This window comes from Canis lupus, chromosome 3, assembly GCF_003254725.2.
Source record: "Canis lupus dingo isolate Sandy chromosome 3, ASM325472v2, whole genome shotgun sequence".
In the NCBI taxonomy this organism is placed as follows: Eukaryota; Metazoa; Chordata; class Mammalia; order Carnivora; family Canidae; genus Canis; species Canis lupus.
In genome coordinates, this window is record NC_064245.1 from 46,122,680 (window position 1) to 46,143,784 (window position 21,105).

Sequence of the window (21,105 nt, forward strand, 5' to 3'; positions counted from 1 at the left end):
TGTGGAGAATCAGAAAAGACCCCGAATAGCCAGGGGAATTTAAAAAGAAAACCATATCTGGGGCATCACAATGCCAGATTTCAGGTTGTACTACAAAGCTGTGGTCATCAAGACAGTGTGGTACTGGCACAAAAACAGACACATAGATCAGTGGAACAGAATAGAGAATCCAGAAGTGGACCCTGAACTTTATGGGCAACTAATATTCGATAAAGGAGGAAAGACTATCCACTGGAAGAAAGACAGTCTCTTCAATAAATGGTGCTGGGAAATTGGACATCCACATGCAGAAGAATGAAACTAGACCACTCTCTTGCACCATACACAAAGATAAACTCAAAATGGATGAAAGATCTAAATGTGAGACAAGATTCCATCAAAATCCTAGAGAAGAACACAGGCAACACCCTTTTTGAACTCGGCCATAGTAACTTCTTGCAAGATACATCCACGAAGGCAAAGAAACAAAAGCAAAAATGAACTATTGGGACTTCATCAAGATAAGAAGCTTTGCACAGCAAAGGATACAGTCAACAAAACTCAAAGACAACCTACAGAATGGGAGAAGATATTTGCAAATGACATATCAGATAAAGGGCTAGTTTCCAAGATCTATAAAGAACTTATTAAACTCAACACCAAAGAAACAAACAATCCAATCATGAAATGGGCAAAAGACATGAACAGAAATCTCACAGAGGAAGACATAGACATGGCAACATGCATATGAGAAAATGCTCTGCATCACTTGCCATCAGGGAAATACAAATCAAAACTACAATGAGATACCACCTCACACCAGTGAGAATGGGGAAAATTAACAAGGCAGGAAACAACAAATGTTGGAGAGGATGCGGAGAAAAGGGAACCCTCTACACTGTTGGTGGGAATGTGAACTGGTGCAGCCACTTTGGAAAACTGTGTGGAGGTTCCTCAACAGTTAAAAATATACCTGCCCTACGACCCAGCAATTGCACTGTTGGGGATTTACCCCAAAGATACAAATGCAATGAAACGCTGGGACACCTGCACCCCGATGTTTCTAGCAGCAATGGCCACGATAGCCAAACTGTGGAAGGAGCCTCGGTGTCCAACGAAAGATGAATGGATAAAGAAGATGTGGTTTATGTATACAATGGAATATTACTCAGCTATTAGAAATGACAAATACCCACCATTTGCTTCAACGTGGATGGAACTGGAGGGTATTATGCTGAGTGAAGTAAGTCAGTCGGAGAAGGACAAACATTATATGTTCTCATTCATTTGGGGAATATAAATAATAGTGAAAGGGAAAATAAGGGAAGGGAGAAGAAATGTGTGGGAAATATCAGAAAGGGAGACAGAACGTAAAGACTGCTAACTCTGGGAAACGAACTAGGGTGGTAGAAGGGGAGGAGGGCGGGGGGTGGGAGTGAATGGGTGACGGGCACTGGGTGTTATTCTGTATGTTAGTAAATTGAACACCAATAAAAAAAAATTAAAAAAAATATAATTAAAAAAAATAATAACAAAATGGGGATCTGAAATCTAACACATCAGATGTTAGGACAGATCTGGGTTCAAATCTCAGCTGTTCCCCCATGGACTCACCATATTTTTCTACAGCCCTTTTTTTTCATCTGTAGAACGAACTGTCTTATATTTATGATGAGGGGCCACTTAGCATCATGCCTGGTTTGTGGCACAAGTTCCATATACATTGGGTTTGTCTGTTTCTCTTCTGTGATTTGAAAAATTGCCACAAGAATACTTCCCTGGTTGTTTTAAGGTTGGGGAAAAAAATATAAATTATCTTCTTAAGCTATTTTACTATGATTGATGATGATCATAAGACCAAGTGTATTGGAAAAAAAAAATCTTCAACTAAGATGGGTTTGTTTGTTTGTTTTTTCATCTGTAGCACAGCCATATGGAAGAAATAGGGGCCAGAATCAAGTCCGGAAAAAAAAAAAGGGGGAGGAATTCATTCATATACGGCATGTATGACTTATCTAAAGTAAACTTCTAAGACAGTGTTTCTCAAACTTGACTTGTATCATCAAAGGCCTTGTTAAAACAAGATTGTTGTCAACTCCCCTCATATACCCACCCCTGCCATTTCTGATTCTACAGTTTAAAATGGGTCCTAGGAATTTTCATTTCAAATAAGATGATAGTGATGCTCTAATACTGGCCCCTAGGACCACACTTTGAGAACACCGGCTGTGGTGGTAATTTTCGACCTTGGTTGTACCTTGAGATCACCTGGGAAGCTTTACAAAATACTGCTGCCTGGGTTCAACCCCTGAAGTTCGATTTCGGTGGGGTCTGGATTCAGGAGTTTTAAAAGTTTTTCAGGTACTTTTAATGTGCAAACGTTAATGTTTTTTTCCCTATCAGTTCTGGCATAGTTTGGAAAAGAGGCATTCAGTTATACATTCATTCATTCCGTAAATATCAAGTGAGTATCTACTGTAACCCAAGCCCTGTGTTAGGTGCTAGGTATATAGGTATAAATCAGACAGAGAGAGGAAGATTGGCATGTTGATAACTAATGAGGTGACTGGCATGCCAATGAACATATTTACAGAGAGCTGTTAAGAGCTGTAGGTGGGGGTGATGGGTGGCTCAGTCTGTTAACATCTGCCTTCCACTCAGGGGTCCTGGGATCCAGCCTCACATCAGGTTTCCTGCTCCGTGGAGAGCCTGCTCCTCCCTCTGCCACCTCCCTGCTTGTGCTCTCTCTCCTCTCTTGCTCTCTGTCAAATAAATAAAATCTTTTTTTAAAAAAAAAAAGAGGGATCCCTGGTGGCTCAGCGGTTTAGTGCCTGCCTTTGGCCTGGGGCATGATCCTGGAGACCCGGGATCAAGTCCCACATCGGGCTCCCTGCATGGAGCCTGTTCTCCCTCTGCCTGTCTCTCGCCTCTCTTTCACTCTGGGTCTTCACTGAATAAATAAATAAAATCTTTAAAATAAAAATAAAAATTAAAAAATTAAAAATTAAAAAAAAAAGAGCTGTGGTGAAGGGCAATGAGGTTTAAGTGAGCAAGCCTTCCTTAAAGAAATTGAACTTAGTTTTGAAGAACGATTTTTTAAATTATTTTTATTTTTTTATGGGCAAAGATAGAGGGAAGACATTTCAGGAGAGGCCTGGAGTTGGGAGTGGCCAGGGGATGTGTTCACAGGCAGCTGGAGCCTGGGTAAGTACACAAGGAGGCAGGAGAAGTTGTCTAGCACCAGGGAAGTGTTTGAAGATACCCGGAGGAGAGTGAGGTTGATCACCAACTACGTCCAGAGGTGGGAAGATCTACCTGAGAAATGTTCTCTAGACAGAATAACCCTTTCTAAAAGTATCTTATTTATTTATTTACATATATACATATATATTATAATATATAATATATATATATATAGAGAGAGAGAGAATGAGAGAAGAGAGAGAGAGAATGGGGAGGTACAGAGGATGGGGGAGAGAAAAAACAGCTCAGACATAGGGCTCAATCCCAGATCCTAATATCATAACCTGAGTGGAAACCAAGGCCTGATGCTTAACCCACTGAGCCATGCAGGTGCCCCTAGAATAATCTCTACTTGAGGTTATTCTGAGATATTCTCCAGATATATATATTCAAGACACTCAAACCTCATAGAATAATAGAAAATCAAGATACCAGCTTCCTTCTCTTTAGCTAACTCCCAAACTTCTGATTTGTTTTTGGTGGAGGCGGGGGAGAGTGGGGGGTGTCATTTGTTTTCATTGCAAGTCTACCTGTTTTGGTCTTTGGAAATCTGGGCCTAAAAGGAGTTAATGTGGAGAAAGAAGAGACCCGACAAGAGGAAAAGGTAATGGACAGGACCCTGTGGTTTGGACGTGCAGAAGCGTGAATAAAAATTAAAGCTGTGAAAATATGTTTCTTCTCACCTGCGGCCTCTGAAAGCAAGCCTGGAAGGCCAAAGGCCACATCCCATGGCCTACACTGCCACCTGCAGGTGGAAATTCTGAAACAGCCCAGCCGAATCATTCCCTGAATTTTCTCTGGAGCTTTGGAGAGAGCAAGATTTCACCAGAAAATGCCTTGGCTACCCTCATGCTGCCTCAAGCCAGGCGGGCAGTTTACTGTTCTGTTCTTTACATTTCGACTGGCTGGTTTTTAAAGGATCTTCTTCATGAATAGTAAAAAGTACTTTTTTTTCCTCCTATGATTTTACATCTCTGAAGTCTGAACACGTCTTGGAATTCATCCTCCGTTTAATAGGCAGATTGTTTTCCCCTTTGTGATACACAAAGGAGCATCTTACAGTTCGCGTCATCTTATTCTTGGAGAATATGTGCAATATTTATTTTGCATACATCCGAGATGTGGCCAGATGGAAAAGGCGTGACTTTAGGAATGCAGGGATCTACTGTCACCTTGAACCTCTAATACTCTTTCTTTCTTATATTCTGGCTCTCACTATTTACTAGTTATTTGGTTTTTGGCAAGTTAATTTTCTGGTCTCGATTTCTTCATCCTGTGTATCTTACACGGTTTGTGAGAGTTAAATGATATTACATTAAAGTCCTTAATGGTTCCTGCCTAGGGCATTAAGCACTCAGTAAATAACTATTATCATTTCCAAACTAAAGTCTCAGGAAATGATAACAACTCTGCTAATACCAAGTGAAAAGCATTAGGACAAAAAACCACTCATTCTAGAATGTGCCATTGAATCCCAAATGCAATCTGTGCGAGTTTAATCCTTGGAATTTATGAGGACCTGCTGCTGAGCGCTTGCTTTGTGTTGATAACAAAGGCACGAGAATTCGAGAATTCAGATGGAGGCTGTGGGGGCAGTTATTTTAATGCCTCTATTTGGATGTTTAAGTCTTAAGCAGAACCCAGCTATCCCTGCCCACTGGAATTCACAACCTCCTGTCACCAAACCGTGTTTTCCTTTGCGCCCTTAAAACTAGCCAGCTCGACTTCTGCTTTATTTTGATAAACCTGGAAGTGCAGGCCCAGCCTTTTAAGTAAAGTGTTTCCAGTGCTTAAGGCAGCTGAACCTAAATGAAGCCGAAAATGACAATGAAAACAGGTATGCTTCTGTCACTGCCCGTGATGCCGTTTGTAGCTCTCCCTAGCAATACAGGATAAATAAAGCCCCGTGTTGGGGGCAGGGCTAAGCAGCTGGGTTGAAGCTTCAGTTAGCACTGCGGGGAGGCAGCTCTGAGGAGCACCCCGATGGGGATAGAGCTTAGAAAGATGTCTTGGAACGGCTTTCATGTTTGCCAAGTGGCTGCTTCTTAAGCTCCCTGATATCCCTTCATTCTTAAATGATATGAAATTGTACAGTCCCAGTTCTTAGCACAAATCCAAGGACAGAGAAGCAGCAATAAAAGGGGAAGAAATCAAAGCTTTTCATGGTGGCTGTCCTGTGCTTCTCGTCCTGGTAACACCATTGGGTTCTGGGGTTGCATTAGGAGGAGGACCTGAAGGGGGAAAGATTGAGATCTGCTCCCCACCCCGGCTATTTATTTATTTTAGAAAGACAGAGAGAGAGAGAGAGGGCGCAGGGGAAGGGACAGAGGGAGAGAGAATCCTCCACTGAGCACTGAGCCTGATGTGGGGCTCCATCCCAGGACCCTGACATCATAACCTGAGCTGAAAACAAGGAGGGACACTTAACCGACTGAGCCACCCAGGTGCCCCTAGATGGGAATCCAAAGATAATCCTCCTTCCCTGGGCCCTCCTCCCTCTTTCTCTATTCCTGGCTATTGCTGATTTTATATTTACATCCGTCCTCCACAGGTAGTCAATTCAACTGATACCTTTGGGTCCCAGATGGATTAAGAATCCTGCAGGTATGTGATAAGTCATGGTTTGAATCCAGTTTAGTGTGACACCTACCTGTGGGTTGTTGTTTTGTTTGAGATCGCCCCTGCCTCCATACATTCCCCACCCCAGGTAGAAACCACACATGCATCTATACCCACCCATCCCGTAAGCATTTTTTCTTAAGATTTTATTTATTTATTCATGAAATACACAGAGAGGCAGAGACATAGACAGAAGGAGAAGCAGGTTCCCTGCAGGGCCAATGTGGGACTGGATCCCAGGACCCTGAGATCTACTGAGCCAAAGGGAAACGCTCAACTGCTAAGCCACCAGGCATCCCTCTCAGTAGGCATTTTTGCTGATAGAGTGTTTATATTACTCATTATTATTCTGTTAGTCTCTCATTTATTTATGCTCACAACAGCTATTGAGAGGAAATCATTGGGCCCATTTAAAATGAGAAACTAGACCCAAAAGAAGTGAAATGACTGGTCCTCCATCATGAGCGACTTGTCTCTCAGTCCCTTTACCTGAGAGAGAAAACAAGAAACCATGCCTGAGCCCAGTCTGGGGTCCTGAGGGCTGCCAACGTTCAGACTACGGAGACTCCATGGGTGGAAAGGACAGAGGCTCTGACCAGGTGGTGGTGTGGGGAGGAGGCAGCCAAATGCTCATAGAGAGAATGGTTTTCTTTCTTTTTAACTAGATGCTTTCTTAGGCAGTTTTAGGGGTTACAGAGAAATTGAGCAAAAGTATAGAAAGTACACATGTTGTACTAAAATTTCTGAAACTTACCTGTGTCCTGGTGTCAAACCCAGCAATTGAGTCCACCTCTGCCCCGACCTTTATTGAGATACAATTTACATATCATACAACCCATCCATCTTATGCAATTCCAAATTTAAGCATAAAGAGAATTATACAGGCATCTCAATGAGTCATTTTAGAACTGTTTCATTACTAAAAACAACAACAACAACAACAAAACAAACCCTTGCAAGCCTATCATTTTATCCCCTTGCTCCATCAGGCTGTCAGAAGGAAATCTAAACCTGGGTTTGGGGGAGGAGCAAGATGGCGGAAGAGTAGGGTCACCAAATCACCTGTCTCCACCAAATTACCTAGAAAACCTTCAAATTATCCTGAAAATCTATGAATTCGGCCTGAGATTTAAAGAGAGACCAGCTGGAATGCTACAGTGAGAAGAGTTCGCTTCTATCAAGGTAAGACGGGGAAAAGAAATAAAGAAACAAAGGCCTCCAGGGGGAGGGGCCCGCGAGGAGCCGGGCTGAGGGGGGCGAGTGTCCCCAGGACAGGAGAGCCCCGTCCCGGAGGAGCAGCTGCACCGACCTTCCCGGGCGGAAAGGGGCTCGCGGGAGTTGGAGCAGGACCCAGGAGGGCGGGGATGCCCTCGGGCTCCCGGGACACTAACAGCACCTGCGCGCCCGGAGAGTGCGCCGAGCTCCCTAAGGGCTGCAGCGCGCACGGGGGACCCGGCCCGGCAGCTCGGAGGCCGGGCGGCGGCTCGCGGAGGGGCTGCGCGCCCGGGCAGCTCGCTCGGGCAGAGGGAGGCTGCGGCTGCCCAGGAGAGGGGCTCGGGCGGCTCCGCGGAGGGGCGCGGCCCGAGCTCCACCAGCGCAGGCACACAGCGCCGGGACACAGCCCAGGATCCGCCTCCCCGGGACAGGCAGAGGCCGGGAGGGCCCAGGACAGCGAGGACGCTCCTGCCCCAGCTGAGCAGATCAGCGGCCCCGCCCCGGAGCCTCCAGGCCCTGCAGACGGAGTTCCTGCCGGAGCTGAATCCAGGTTTCCAGAGCTGCCCCGCCACTGGGGCTGTTCCTCCTGCGGCCTCACGGGGTAAACAACCCCCACTGAGCCCTGCACCAGGCAGGGGCACAGCAGCTCCCCAACTGCTAACACCTGAAAATCAGCACAACAGGCCCCTCCCCCAGAACACCAGCTAGACGGACAACTTCCAGGAGAAGCCAAGGGACTTAAAGTACACAGAATCAGAAGATACTCCCCGTGGTTCTTTTTTTTTTTTTTTTTTTTTGTTTTGTTTTGCTTTTTGATTTGTTTCCTTCCCCACCCCCTTTTTTTTCTCCTTTCTTTTTCTTTCTCTTTTTCTTCTTTTTTTTCGTTTTTTTTCTTCCTTTTTTTTTTCTTTCTCTTTTCTTTCCTTCTTTCTCTCCTCTCTTTTTCTCTTTTCCCAATACAACTTGCTTTTGGCCACTCTGCACTGAGCAAAATGACTAGAAGGAAAACCTCACCTCAAAAGAAAGAATCAGAAACAGTCCTCTCTCCCACAGAGTTACAAAATCTGGATTACAATTCAATGTCAGAAAGCCAATTCAGAAGCACTATTATACAGCTACTGGTGGCTCTAGAAAAAAGTATAAAGGACTCAAGAGACTTCATGACTGCAGAATTTAGAGCTAATCAGGCAGAAATTAAAATCAATTGAATGAGATGCAATCCAAACTAGAAGTCCTAACGATGAGGGTTAACGAGGTGGAAGAACGAGTGAGTGACATAGAAGAACAAGTTGATAGCAAAGAGGGAAACTGAGGAAAAAAGAGACAAACAATTAAAAGGACCATGAAGATAGATTAAGGGAAATAAACGACAGCCTGAGGAAGAAAACCTACGTTTAATTGGGGTTCCCGAGGGCGCCGAAAGGGACAGAGGGCCAGAATATGTATTTGAACAATTCTAGCTGAAACTTTTCCTAATCTGGGAAGGGAAACAGGCATTCAGATCCAGGAAATAGAGAGATCCCCCCCTAAAATCAATAAAAACTGTTCAACACCTCGACATTTAATTGTGAAGCTTGCAATTCCAAAGATAAAGAGAGATCCTTAAAGCAGCAAGAGACAAGAAGTCCCTGACTTTTATGGGGAGGAGTATTAGGGTAACAGCAGACCTCTCCACAGAGACCTGGCAGGCCGGAAAGGGCTGGCAGGATATATTCAGGGTCCTAAATGAGAAGAACATGCAACCAAGAATAATATATCCAGCAAGGCTCTCATTCAAAATGGAAGGAGAGATAAAGAGCTTCCAAGACAGGCAGCAACTAAAAGAATATGTGACCTCCAAACCAGCTCTGCAGGAAATTTTAAGGGGGACTCTTAAAATTCCCCTTTAAGAAGAAGTTCAGTGGAACAGTCCACAAAAACAAAGACTGAATAGATATCATGATGACACTAAACTCATATCTCTCAATAGTAACTCTGAATGTGAACGGGCTTAATGACCCCATCAAAAGGCGCAGGGTTTCAGACTGGATAAAAAAGCAGGACCCATCTATTTGCTGTCTACAAGAGACTCATTTTAGACAGAAGGACACCTACAGCCTGAAAATAAAAGGTTGGAGAACCATTTACCATTCGAATGGTCCTCAAAAGAAAGCAGGGGTAGCCATCCTTATATCAGATAAACTAAAATTTACCCCAAAGACTGTAGTGAGAGATGAAGAGGGACACTATCTCATACTTAAAGGATCTATTCAACAAGAGGACTTAACAATCCTCAATATATATGCCCCGAATGTGGGAGCTGCCAATATATAAATCAATTATTAACCAAAGTGAAGAAATACTTAGATAATAATACACTTATACTTGGTGACTTCAATCTAGCTCTTTCTATACTCGATAGGTCTTCTAAGCAAAACATCTCCAAAGAAACGAGAGCTTTAAATGATACACTGGACCAGATGGATTTCACAGATATCTACAGAACTTTACATCCAAACTCAACTGAATACACATTCTTCTCAAGCGCACATGGAACTTTCTCCAGAATAGACCACATATTGGGTCACAAATCGGGTCTGAACCGATCCCAAAAGATTGCGATTGTCCCCTGCATATTCTCAGACCATAATGCCTTGAAATTAGAACTAAATCACAACAAGAAGTTTGGAAGGACCTCAAACACGTGGAGGTTAAGGACCATCCTGCTAAAAGATAAAAGGGTCAACCAGGAAATTAAGGAAGAATTAAAACGATTCATGGAAACTAATGAGAATGAAGATACAACCGTTCAAAATCTTTGGGATGCAGCAAAAGCAGTCCTAAGGGGGAAATACATCGCAATACAAGCATCCATTCAAAAACTGGAAAGAACTCAAATACAAAAGCTAACCTTACACATAAAGGAGCTAGAGAAAAAACAGCAAATAGATCCTACACCCAAGAGAAGAAGGGAGTTAATAAAGATGCGAGCAGAACTCAACGAAATCGAGACCAGAAGAACTGTGGAACAGATCAACAGAACCAGGAGTTGGTTCTTTGAAAGAATTAATAAGACACATAAACCATTAGCCAGCCTTATTAAAAAGAAGAGAGAGAAGAGCTCAAATTAATAAAATCATGAATGAGAAAGGAGAGATCACTACCAACACCAAGGAAATACAAACGATTTTAAAAACATATTATGAACAGCTATACGCCAATAAATTAGGCAATCTAGAAGAAATGGACGCATTCCTGGAAAGCCACAAACTACCAAAACTGGAACAGGAAGAAATAGAAAATCTGAACAGGCCAATAACCAGGGAGGAAATTGAAGCAGTCATCAAAAACCTCCCAAGACACAAGAGTCCAGGGCCAGATGGCTTCCCAGGAGAATTTTATCAAACGTTTAAAGAAGAAATCATACCTATTCTCCTAAAGCTGTTTGGAAAGATAGAAAGAGATGGAGTACTTCCAAATTCGTTCTATGAAGCCAGCATCACCTTAATTCCAAAGCCAGACAAAGACCCCGCCAAAAAGGAGAATTACAGACCAATATCCCTGATGAACATGGATGCAAAAATTCTCAACAAGATACTGGCCAATAGGATCCAACAGTACATTAATAAAATTATTCACCATGACCAAGTAGGATTTATCCCTGGGACACAAGGCTGGTTCAACACCCGTAAAACAATCCATGTGATTCATCATATCAGCAAGAGAAAAACCAAGAACCATATGATCCTCTCACTGGATGCAGAGAAAGCATTTGACAAAATACAGCATCCATTCCTGATCAAAACTCTTCAGAGTGTAGGGATAGAGGGAACATTCCTCGACATCTTAAAAGCCATCTATGAAAAGCCCACAGCAAATATCATTCTCAATGGGGAAGCACTGGGAGCCTTTCCCCTAAGATCAGGAACAAGACAGGGATGTCCACTCTCACCACTGCTAGTTCAACATAGTACTGGAAGTCCTAGCCTCAGCAATCAGACAACAAAAAGACATTAAAGGCATTCAAATTGGCAAAGAAGAAGTCAAACTCTCCCTCTTCGCCGATGACATGATACTCTACATAGAAAACCCAAAAGTCTCCACCCCAAGATTGCTAGAACTCATACAGCAATTTGGTAGCGTGGCAGGATACAAAATCAATGCCCAGAAGTCAGTGGCATTTCTATACACTAACAATGAGACTGAAGAAAGAGAAATTAAGGAGTCAATCCCATTTACAATTGCACCCAAAAGCATAAGATACCTAGGAATAAACCTCACCAAAGATGTAAAGGATCTATACCCTCAAAACTATAGAACACTTCTGAAAGAAATTGAGGAAGACACAAAGAGATGGAAAAATATTCCATGCTCATGGATTGGCAGAATTAATATTGTGAAAATGTCAATGTTACCCAGGGCAATATACACGTTTAATGCAATCCCTATCAAAATACCATGGACTTTCTTCAGAGAGTTAGAACAAATAATTATTTTAAGATTTGTGTGGAATCAGAAAAGACCCCGAATAGCCAGGGGAATTTTAAAAAAGAAAACCATATCTGGGGGCATCACAATGCCAGATTTCAGGTTGTACTACAAAGCTGTGGTCATCAAGACAGTGTGGTACTGGCACAAAAACAGACACATAGATCAGTGGAACAGAATAGAGAATCCAGAAGTGGACCCTGAACTTTATGGGCAACTAATATTCGATAAAGGAGGAAAGACGATCCATTGGAAGAAAGACAGTCTCTTCAATAAATGGTGCTGGGAAAATTGGACATCCACATGCAGAAGAATGAAACTAGACCACTCTCTTGCACCATACACAAAGATAAACTCAAAATGGATGAAAGATCTAAATGTGAGACAAGATTCCATCAAAATCCTAGAGAAGAACACAGGCAACACCCTTTTTGAACTCGGCCATAGTAACTTCTTGCAAGATACATCCACGAAGGCAAAAGAAACAAAAGCAAAAATGAACTATTGGGACTTCATCAAGATAAGAAGCTTTTGCACAGCAAAGGATACAGTCAACAAAACTCAAAGACAACCTACAGAATGGGAGAAGATATTTGCAAATGACATATCAGATAAAGGGCTAGTTTCCAAGATCTATAAAGAACTTATTAAACTCAACACCAAAGAAACAAACAATCCAATCATGAAATGGGCAAAAGACATGAACAGAAATCTCACAGAGGAAGACATAGACATGGACAACATGCATATGAGAAAATGCTCTGCCTCACTTGCCATCAGGGAAATACAAATCAAAACTACAATGAGATACCACCTCACACCAGTGAGAATGGGGAAAATTAACAAGGCAGGAAACAACAAATGTTGGAGAGGATGCGGAGAAAAGGGAACCCTCTTACACTGTTGGTGGGAATGTGAACTGGTGCAGCCACTCTGGAAAACTGTGTGGAGGTTCCTCAAAGAGTTAAAAATAGACCTGCCCTATGACCCAGCAATTGCACTGTTGGGGATTTACCCCAAAGATACAAATGCAATGAAACGCCGGGACACCTGCACCCCGATGTTTCTAGCAGCAATGGCCACGATAGCCAAACTGTGGAAGGAGCCTCGGTGTCCAACGAAAGATGAATGGATAAAGAAGATGTGGTTTATGTATACAATGGAATATTACTCAGCTATTAGAAATGACAAATACCCACCATTTGCTTCAACGTGGATGGAACTGGAGGGTATTATGCTGAGTGAAGTAAGTCAGTCGGAGAAGGACAAACATTATATGTTCTCATTCATTTGGGGAATATAAATAATAGTGAAAGGGTAAATAAGGGAAGGGAGAAGAAATGTGTGGGAAATATCAGAAAGGGAGACAGAACGTAAAGACTGCTAACTCTGGGAAACGAACTAGGGGTGGTAGAAGGGGAGGAGGGCGGGGGGTGGGAGTGAATGGGTGACAGGCACTGGGTGTTATTCTGTATGTTAGTAAATTGAACACCAATAAAAAAAATAAATTAAAAAAAATAAATAAATTAAAAAAAATAATAATAACAAAATGGGGATCTGAAAATCCTAACAATCAGATGTTAGGACAGATCTGGGTTCAAATCTCAGCTGTTCCCCCATGGACTCACCATATTTTTCTACAGCCCTTTTTTCTTCATCTGTAGAACAACTGTCTTAGATTTATTATAAGATGAGGGGCCACTTAGCATCATGCCTGGTTTGTGGCACAAGTTCCATATACATTGGGTTTTGTCTGTTTCTCTTCTGTGATTTGAAAAATTGCCACAAGAATACTTCCCTGGTTGTTTTAAGGATTGGGGAAAAAATATAAATTATCTTCTTAAGCTATTTTACTATGATTGATGATGATCATAAGACCAAAGTGTATTGGAAAAAAAAAATCTTCAACTAAGATGGGTTTGTTTGTTTGTTTTTTCATCTGTAAGCACAGCCATATGGAAGAAATAGGGGCCAGAATCAAGTCAGGAAAAAAAAAAGGGGGGAGGAATTCATTCATATACGGCATGTATAGACTTATCTAAAGTAAACTTCTAAGACAGTGTTTCTCAAACTTGACTTGTATCATCAAAGGCCTTGTTAAAACAAGATTGTTGTCAACTCCCCTCATATACCCACCCCTGCCATTTCTGATTCTACAGTTTAAAATGGGTCCTAGGAATTTTCATTTCAAATAAGATGATAGTGATGCTCTAATACTGGCCCCTAGGACCACACTTTGAGAACCAGGGCTGTGGTGGTAATTTTCGACCTTGGCTGTACCTTGAGATCACCTGGGAAGCTTTACAAAATACTGCTGCCTGGGTTCAACCCCTGAAGTTCTGATTTCTGGGTGGGGTCTGGATATCAGGAGTTTTAAAAGTTTTTCAGGTACTTTTAATGTGCAAACGTTAATGTTTTTTTCCCTATCAGTTCTGGCATAGTTTGGAAAAGAGGCATTCAGTTATACATTCATTCATTCAGTAAATATCAAGTGAGTATCTACTGTAACCCAAGCCCTGTGTTAGGTGCTAGGTATATAGGTATAAATCAGACAGAGAGAGGAAGATTGGCATGTTGATAACTAATGAGGTGACTGGCATGCCAATGAACATATTTACAGAGAGCTGTTAAGAGCTGTAGGTGGGGGTGCATGGGTGGCTCAGTCTGTTAAACATCTGCCTTCCACTCAGGGGTCCTGGGATCCAGCCTCACATCAGGTTTCCTGCTCAGTGGAGAGCCTGCTCCTCCCTCTGCCACCTCCCTGCTTGTGCTCTCTCTCTCTCTCTCTCTCTTGCTCTCTGTCAAATAAATAAAATCTTTTTTTTTTTTAAAAAAAAAAAGAGGGATCCCTTGGTGGCTCAGCGGTTTAGTGCCTGCCTTTGGCCTGGGGCATGATCCTGGAGACCCGGGATCAAGTCCCACATCGGGCTCCCTGCATGGAGCCTGCTTCTCCCTCTGCCTGTCTCTCTGCCTCTCTTTCACTCTGTGTCTCTCATGAATAAATAAATAAAATCTTTAAAAATAAAAATAAAAATTAAAAAATTAAAAAATTAAAAAAAAAAGAGCTGTAGGTGAAGGGCAATGAGGTTTAAGTGAGCAAAGCCTTCCTTAAAGAAATTGAACTTAGTTTTGAAGAACGATTTTTTAAAATTATTTTTATTTTTTTTATGGGCAAAGAGTAGAGGGAAGAACATTTCAGGGAGAGGCCTGGAGTTGGGAGTGGCCAGGGGATGTGTTCACAGGCAGCTGGAGCCTGGGTAAGTGGTACACAAGGAGGCAGGAGAAGTTGTCTAGCACCAGGGAAGTGTTTGAAGATACCCGGAGGAGAGTGAGGTTTGATCACCAGCTACGTCCAGAGGTGGGAAGATCTACCTGAGAAATGTTCTCTAGACAGAATAATCCCTTTCTAAAAGTATCTTATTTATTTATTTTACATATATACATATATATTATATATATATATATAATATATATATAGAGAGAGAGAGAATGAGAGAGAGAGAGAGAGAGAATAGGGGAGGTACAGAGGATGGGGGAGAGAAAAAACAAGCTCAGACATAGGGCTCAATCCCAGATCCTAATATCATAACCTGAGTGGAAACCAAGAGCCTGATGCTTAACCCACTGAGCCATGCAGGTGCCCCTAGAATAATCTCTACCTTGAGGTTATATCTGAGATATTCTCCAGATATATATATTCAAGACACTCAAACCTCATAGAATAATAGGAAAATCAAGATACCAGCTTCCTTCTCTTTAGCTAACTCCCAAACTTCTGATTTGATTTTTGGTGGAGGCGGGGGAGGGTGGGGGGTGTCATTTGTTTTCATTGCAAGTCTACCTGTTTTGGTCTTTGGAAATCTGGGCCTAAAAGGAGTTAATGTGGAGAAAGAAGAGACCAGACAAGAGGAAAAGGTAATGGACAGGACCCTGTGGTTTGGAACAGTGCAGAAGCGTGAATAAAAATTAAAGCTGTGAAAATATGTTTCTTCTCACCTGCGGCCTCTGAAAGCAAGGCCTGGAAGGCCAAAGGCCACATCCCATGGCCTACACTGCCACCTGCAGGTGGAAATTCTGAAACAGCCACAGCCGAATCATTCCCTGAATTTTCTCCGGAGCTTTGGAGAGAGCAAGATTTCACCAGAAAATGCCTTGGCTACCATCATGCTGCCCTCAAGCCAGGCGGGCAGTTTACTGTTCTGTTCTTTACATTTCAGACTGGCTGGTTTTTAAAGGATCATTCTTCATGAATAGTAAAAAGTACTTTTTTTTTCCTCCTATGATTTTACATCTCTGAAGTCTGAACACGTCTTGGAATTCATCCTCAGTTTAATAGGCAGATTGTTTTCCCCTTTGTGATACACAAAGGAGCATCTTACAGTTCGCGTCATCTTATTCTTGGAGAAATATGGCAATATTTATTTTGCATACATCCGAGATGTGGCCAGATGGAAAAGGCGTGACTTTAGGAATGTGAGGGATCTACTGTCACCTTGAACCTCTAATACTCTTTCTTTCTTATATTCTGGATCTTCACTATTTACTAGTTATTTGGTTTTTGGCAAGTTAATTTTCTGGGTCTCGATTTCTTCATCCTGTGTATCTTACACGGTTTTGTGAGAGTTAAATGATATTACATATAAAGTCCTTGAATGGTTCCTGCCTAGGGCATTAAAGCACTCAGTAAATAACTATTATCATTTCCAAACTAAAGTCTCAGGAAACTGATAACAACTCTGCTAATACCCAAGTGAAAAGCATTAGGACAAAAACCACTCCTCATTCTAGAATGTGCCATTGAATCCCAAATGCAATCTGTGCGAGTTTAATCCTTGGAATTTATGAGGACCTGCTGCTGAGCCGCTTGCTTTGTGTTGATAACAAAGGCACGAGAATTCGAGAATTCAGATGGAGGCCGTGGGGGCAGTTATTTTAAATGCATCTATTTGGATGTTTAAGTCTTAAGCAGAACCCAGCTATCCCTGCCCACTGGAATTCACAACCTCCTGTCACCAAACCGTGTTTTCCTTTGCGCCCTTAAAACTAGCCAGCTCGACTTCTGCTTTATTTTGATAAACCTGGAAGTGCAGAGCCCAGCCTTTTAAGTAAAGTGTTCCCAGTGCTTAAGGCAGCTGAACCTAAATGAAGCCGAAAATGACAATGAAAACAGGTAATGCTATCTGTCACTGCCCGCTGGATGCCGTTTGTAGCTCTCCCTAGCAATCACAGGATGAAATAAAGCCCCGTGTTGGAGGGCAGGGCATAAGCAGCTGGGTCTTGAAGCTTCAGTTAGCACTGCGGGGAGGCAGCTCTGAGGAGCACCCCGATGGGGATAGAGCTTAGAAAGATGTCTTGGAACAGGCTTTCATGTTTGCCAAGTGGCTGCTTCTTAAGCTCCCTGATATCCCTTCATTCTTAAATGATATGAAATTGTACAGTCCCAGTTCTTAGCACAAATCCCAAGGACAGAGAAGCAGCAATAAAAGGGGAAGAAATCAAAGCTTTTCATGGTGGCTGTCCTGTGCTTCCTCGTCCTGGTAACACCATTGGGTTTCTGGGCGTTGCATTAGGAGGAGGACCTGAAGGGGGAAAGATTGAGATCTGCTCCCACCACCGGATCTATTTATTTATTTTAGAAAGACAGAGAGAGAGAGAGAGAGCGCAGGGGAAGGGACAGAGGGAGAGAGAATCCTCCACTGAGCACTGAGCCTGATGTGGGGCTCCATCCCAGGACCCTGACATCATAACCTGAGCTGAAACCAAGAGAGGGACACTTAACCGACTGAGCCACCCAGGTGCCCCTAGATGGGAATCCAAAGATACTCCTCCTTCCCTGGGCCCTCCTCCCTCTTTCTCTATTCCTGGCTATTGCTGAATTTTATATTCACATCCGTCCTCCACAGGTAGTCAATTCAACTGATACCTTGGGGTCCCAGATGGATTAAGAATCCTGCAGGTATGTGATAAAGTCATGGTTTGAATCCAGTTTAGTGTGACACCTACCTGTGGGTTTTGTTTTTGTTTGAGATCGCCCTGCCTCACTACATTCCCCACCCCAGGTAGAAACCACACATGCATCTATACCCACCCATCCAGTAAGCATTTTTTTCTTAAGATTTTATTTATTTATTCATGAAATACACAGAGAGGCAGAGACATAGACAGAAGGAGAAGCAGGTTCCCTGCAGGGAGCCCAATGTGGGACTGGATCCCAGGACCCTGAGATCATACCCTGAGCCAAAGGGAAACGCTCAACTGCTAAGCCACCCAGGCATCCCTCTCAGTAGGCATTTTTGCTGATAGAGTGTTTATATTACTCATATATTAATTCTGTTAGCATCTGCTCATTTATTTATGCCTCACAACAGCCTATTGAGAGGAAATCATTGGGCCCATTTATAAATGAGAAACTAGACCCCAAAGAAGTGAAATGACTGGTCCAAGGTTAGAGACAGCTTGTGCAAAGGGAAGCTCACATCCTAGCCCAGATTTTACAGTGACAAGCCTCATGTGTTGCCAATAAAGGACCATATCCTAATTTTCATACTTTAAAAAAGGAGATGAAGACATATACTTTCTAGGAATATCGTATTTTGGTAGCCAAAATGGCTCATGTTTTGAGGCTTCCCTAGATTCCGTAATAAAACAAGGGTGGATTGGTGAGTTGGGGACAGATGGTGACAATTATTTATTGAACTCTGGGGTCCCTTTCCACCTACTTGTATGCATGTTTGTTAGCGATTTAATTACATCTCTCTAAAAGTTTTCTTCACCTGTATAAAAAGTTATAGAAAGTTTAATTAAGCACTTGGTGAGCTTTTAAGGGGACATCTGATGGGTCTCCATGGTCTTGTGTAATTCTCTTGTTCCACCTGCTATGACAATGAAATCATAGAAACAGCAGGAAATGTATGCAATGAGCTGGCCTTGGCCAAGGCTGCTATGTCATCACAAGGGGGAAGAGAGGTATGTCATGGCAGTTTTTCTGAGGTGTTTATGACAAGGGCAAATCACGGACTCACCCTGTTTGAGATGCGGACATGTGCAGAATGAAATGGCACCAGATGATCTCCTACTACCTGATGCTTCAGGGGAGAGGCCCAGTGCTGTGGGAAGGTCTGAAAGGAGGCTGGGCAGCCAGCGCTGCCTCTCATTGGAAATCAAGGCATTGGGCACAATGTCTTCTGTATCTCTTTCTGCTCATGGATGAAACCAAGCTAATAGTTCCAACCTTATAGGTCAGTTATGAGAGTAAAGTGAGTTAATACCTGAGCAAGCCAGAGCAGATCTTCTTCAGAAAAATCCTATTTATCATCCCTACTATGGAGAAGGAGAAACAGAGGCCCATAGAGAGTGAGAGGTCTCTGCAGGAGGCCACACAACCCCTGAGCATTGGAGCCAAAATTAGATCCTCATGTGGGTGGCCTAATGTTCATACCCTTTCCCCTGCTCTGTTCCTATTTGAAATACCCCATTGATCATTTGATTGTCTTCGCTCTCCTGGAACATTCTTTTCTTTTTTGTTTTAAGACTTTATTTATTGGTTGATTTAGAGAGCACGCATGCCTGTGAGCAGGTGGGGGAGGGGCAGAGGGAGAGAGAAGGAGAGAGAGAATCCCAAGCAAACCACATTGAGTACGGAGCCCAAAGTGGGGCTCGATCTCATGACCCTAAGATCCTGATCTGAGTCAAAATCAAGTGCTGGATGCCTAACCGACAGGCCTCCCTATCCTGGAACATTCTTAAAAAAAGGTTTTATTTTTTTTTTCTTAAAGATTTTATTTACTTATTCATGAGAGACACAGAGAGAGGCAGAGACATAGGCAGAGGGAGAAGCAGACTCCCTGTGAGGAGCCTGATACAGGACTCAATCCCAGGACCCCAGGATCATGACCTGAGCCAAAGGCACACACTCAACCACTGAGCCATCCGGGTGCCCATATAATGAGGTTTTCTGAGCAGACTGTCCCTGGGGATGTGGCTGATGGCCAATGCTGGTCATATCACCAGGTACACTGCCCATTGCAAGTGAGTACATTGGCTTTTGAGTTTATGTTTCAGCCTTTCTTGAGAATGGCAAGTGTGAAAGACATCCCTAGCAGGGATGTCCAATAAGTCTTATAATATTTCCAATAAGTCTTATAATATCCTATGCTTGAACCAAAAAATGGAAGATTATTCTGAGGGAACCCACACTGAGCTCTCCCCTGTATGTTTTAGATGTCAGAAATGACAACAGCATTTTGTATATCCACAGTCATCACCAGCGTTTAACAAACAGAAATGAGTTAGAGACCATGGCAGGAGATTACTATTTCTTTTTGTTTGAGAAATAGTCTTTTGTTAGCATTAGATTAGATGAATATTCTTAAATCTGAACTAAAATTAAGGCAAGCTATACAAATCTTTTGTTGAAGAAGGCAATGTAACCATATATAAATAATATAAATATATTTAGGTAATAATTTCTGTTGTCCAGCATCATGTCATTGATCAAGTGATGGGTACACATATATTTTATGTATGTTTGTCTAGTATCATAATATTTTATATGCAGTGAACCCTTGAACAATACAGATTTGAATTGTGAGGGTCCACTTACATGTGGATCTTTTTCAATAAATATAGTACTATAAATATACTGTAAATATATTTTCCCTTCCTTATAAGGTTTAAGTGACATTCTCTATAGCTTATTTTATTGTAAGAATACAGTATATAATGTATATACTTTATATACAAAAATATGTGTGAGTCAACTATTTATATTATCAGTAAGTCTTCTGGTTAATAGTAGTCTATTTGTAGTTAAATTTCCAGGGAGTCAAAAGTTATATGCAGATTTTTTTTAAAGAAAGGTTTATTTATTTATTTGAGAGAGAGATAGGGCAGGGAGGGAGGGGCAGAGGGAGAGAGAAAATCTCAAGCAGACTCCCTGCTGAGTGAGGAGCCCATCATGGAGCTGGATCCCAGGACCCTGAGATCACGACCTGAACCAAACCAAGAGTCAATTGCTCAACCAACTATGCAGACTAACTCCTATGGTATTCAAGGGCCAACTGTATATGTATACATACATATACCTGTACATGTCTACTACGTACACACATATACACACATATGCTTTAAAGGCAAAAGACAACAATTAGGCACAGATGCTTGTTATAGGACTTATAGCAGAAAAACAAATCCAAACCAAATTGCTCTGAGTCTTCTTTTTTCACAGACTGTGAGATCCTGGAAAGGAGCTTCAGCAATTTCTGCCACAATGATGAGCAAAGCAGCAGATTCTTTGAAGAATATGTGCTGAGATCTGGGATCCCCCTGAGCAGCGTAGATGTGAGACTGGAGAAGCTGTGCTCCCTGATATGGAGATGCCTAGCCCTGGCTGAGTGGAACAGTGGCCTTGCAGTTCCAAGGCTGGGACTTCCAGGAGCAGAGAGGCTTAGCTCACTCCAGGAGCCTCAGCAGACATGGAGACCACTCTGCTTCTCCTCTCCTAGCACAGGGGGAGACTGTGTCATCTCCTTTTTGACAAAGGGGGATTCCAGAAGTGGTACCTGAGTCACAGGATTCTGGCAG